Here is a 3,805-nt window from a genome sequence, read left to right as displayed (position 1 = left end):
GTAATTTATTTTATAACCAAAGTAATTATTAAGAGAATTATTAAGAGTTTAATGCCAAGTAAAATATTTATAAGATTTACAATTTAAATTATTTTTTAACATTTACCATTTTTAAATTCTTCAATTTCTCTATCTTGCTCTATTTCGCTATCTCCAGCAACACTTTTAATTTCATGTTCATTCTTTTTATTCATTAATTCGTTTTCATTTTCATTTGATTCATTTATTTCTAAAATAAAATAATTATTAAAGTAATCTATTTTATAACCAAAATAATTATTAACAGAATTATTAAAAGTTTAATACCAAGTAAAATATTTATAATATTTGTAAATTATTTTATTTTTTAACATTTACCATTTTTAAATTCTTCAATTTCTCTATCTTGCTCTATTTCGCTCTGTCCAGTAACACTTGTAATTTCATGTTTATTATTTTTATTCATTAATTCCTTTTCAATTTCATTCGATTTATTTATTTCTTTTATCTTAATATTTAATATTTCCTGTTTCGATCAATTTATTTACTTTATCAATGACATTAAACATATGAAACCAGCAACTTATGTATATAGTCATTTATGAAATGACTCACGTCACTTATTTATATATTCATTTATGAAATGAGTCACGTCAAGTGATATTAACTCTTATTACCCATAAGGGGTGTTTTTTTAAATTTGGCAACAACATAAATGTATATTTGTGCGTATGTGGATGCATGTATGAGTGCGTGAGAGGGTGGGTGAGTGTGTAAAATTAAAACCACATAGTAGCCATCCCCGAAAAATTTGCAAAATTTTGACACCAATTTCGAGAAAATCGGTCCATAAATATGAAACATAGTGTGTAGGTGCGTGGGTGGATAGGTAGGGGTGTAAAACTAAAAAAAAAATCACATAGTAACCTTCCCCGAAAAATTAGCAAAATTTTGGTACCAATTTTTCGAAAAAATCGGTTGTCCGTGTGTAAATGCATATGTGGGTGCGTGGGTGGATGGGTGGGGGTGAAAAAGGTGATGTTACAAAACCCCCCAAATAGATGGGTGGGAATGTAAAACTAAAAAAAAATCACATAGTAGTCTTCCCCGAAAAATTAGCAAAATTTAGGTACCAATTTTTCGAAAAAATCGGCTGTCCATGTGTAAGTACGTATGTGGGTGCGTGGGTGGATGGGTGGGGGTGTAAAACTAAAAAAAAACTACATAGTAGCCATCCCCGAAAAATTTGCAAAATTTTAACACCAATTTCGAGAAAATCGGTCCATAAATGTGAAACATGGTGTGTTGGTGCGTGGGTGGATGGGTAGGGGTGTAAAACTAAAAAAATATCACATAGTAACCCTCCCCGAAAAATTAGCAAATTTTTGGTACCAATTCTTCGAAAAAATCGGTTGTCCGTGTGTAAGTGCATATGTGGGTGCGTGGGTGGGTGGGTAGAAAATATTTCTTCGTACAATGTAAATGTTTGTACAAATGTTTGACATATTTCTGAAATGTTTAATAAATAAATTTTTTATAATAAAATAATTGTTTTTTTTTAATGTATGTACAATTTTTAATAATAATCAAAAGAGAAAAAAGGGGAAAGAAGCCGGTACGGAAAATATATTCTTGTTCAGGTACTCTACTGGTACTGTAAGGCCGGATTCACACCTTGGCAGAAAAGCAGAAAGCAGAAAAGCAGAAGCCAATCAGAACTCGCGCTGGTTTCTGCTTTCTGCTTTTCTGCTGTTCTGTTGATTCACACGTATTATCTTTGACATCTTTCCTAAGTGTAAGCTATTTTAATCTTGTGAATAATTACATTAATAAAAGTGTTCGGAAAAATTTTTTAAAAATGGAAGAATACCGTAACAATAAATATCGTAGGTTTTTGTTCACATTATACGCTTATTTATTATTAAGACGTCGAAGAATGTTGAAAAGACGTACTGTTTGGGTACGAAGTATATTCCGTGAAAAACAAAGAGACAAAGTTGGTGCATAAGAACTTATTAAAGAAATGCGTTTGACCCAACCTGATAAATATTTCAACTATTTACGAATGACATCAGAACAATTTGATTGTTTACTTGGTCTCATTGGGCCATATATAACCAAGTCAGTAACTATACTTCGTACACCTATACCAGCAATAACAAGACTTGCTTTGACATTACGGTAAGAAAACTTATTATTAAAGATATATTAATTATTTATTAACTTATATTATTTATAATATTTAATAAATTGCTACTTGCAGCTATCTTGCATGTGGGGATAGCATGGTATCACTTAGTTACCAGTTTCGAGTAGGCCAAAGTACAGTATCGAATATAATATTAGAGACTACTACAGCAATTTGGAATATTTTACAACCAATTATTCTCAAACAACCAACAGAAGATGATTGGAAGAGAATTGCTAACGAATTTAACAATATGTGGAATTTCGTCAATTGTATTGGTGCAATAAACGGGAAACGTATTGTTATTCAGGTAAATAAATACGTTTTTATGTATATATATTACGTATGTATATATATATATATATATATATATATATATATATATATATATATATATATATATATATATATATATATATATATATATATATATATATATATATATATATATATATATATATATATATATATATATATATATATATATATATATATATATATATATATATATATATATATATATATATATATATATATATACATACGTAATATATATACATAAAAACGTATTTATTTACCTGAATAACAATACGTTTCCCGTTTATTGCACCAATACAATTGACGAAATTCCACATATTGTTAAATTCGTTAGCAATTCTCTTCCAATCATCTTCTGTTGGTTGTTTGAGAATAATTGGTTGTAAAATATTCCAAATTGCTGTAGTAGTCTCTAATATTATATTCGATACTGTACTTTGGCCTACTCGAAACTGGTAACTAAGTGATACCATGCTATCCCCACATGCAAGATAGCTGCAAGTAGCAATTTATTAAATATTATAAATAATATAAGTTAATAAATAATTAATATATCTTTAATAATAAGTTTTCTTACCGTAATGTCAAAGCAAGTCTTGTTATTGCTGGTATAGGTGTACGAAGTATAGTTACTGACTTGGTTATATATGGCCCAATGAGACCAAGTAAACAATCAAATTGTTCTGATGTCATTCGTAAATAGTTGAAATATTTATCAGGTTGGGTCAAACGCATTTCTTTAATAAGTTCTTATGCACCAACTTTGTCTCTTTGTTTTTCACGGAATATACTTCGTACCCAAACAGTACGTCTTTTCAACATTCTTCGACGTCTTAATAATAAATAAGCGTATAATGTGAACAAAAACCTACGATATTTATTGTTACGGTATTCTTCCATTTTTAAAAAATTTTTCCGAACACTTTTATTAATGTAATTATTCACAAGATTAAAATAGCTTACACTTAGGAAAGATGTCAAAGATAATACGTGTGAATCAACAGAACAGCAGAAAAGCAGAAAGCAGAAACCAGCGCGAGTTCTGATTGGCTTCTGCTTTTCTGCTTTCTGCTTTTCTGCCAAGGTGTGAATCCGGCCTTACAGTACCAGTAGAGTACCTGAACAAGAATATATTTTCCGTACCGGCTTCTTTCCCCTTTTTTCTCTTTTGATTATTATTAAAAATTGTACATACATTAAAAAAAAACAATTATTTTATTATAAAAAATTTATTTATTAAACATTTCAGAAATATGTCAAACATTTGTACAAACATTTACATTGTACGAAGAAATATTTTCTCTCGTAATAATTAATAGC

This window comes from Formica exsecta, unplaced genomic scaffold, assembly GCF_003651465.1.
Source record: "Formica exsecta isolate Colony F162 unplaced genomic scaffold, ASM365146v1 scaffold171, whole genome shotgun sequence".
In the NCBI taxonomy this organism is placed as follows: domain Eukaryota; kingdom Metazoa; phylum Arthropoda; class Insecta; order Hymenoptera; family Formicidae; genus Formica; species Formica exsecta.
This window is presented reverse-complemented; position numbering follows the sequence as displayed.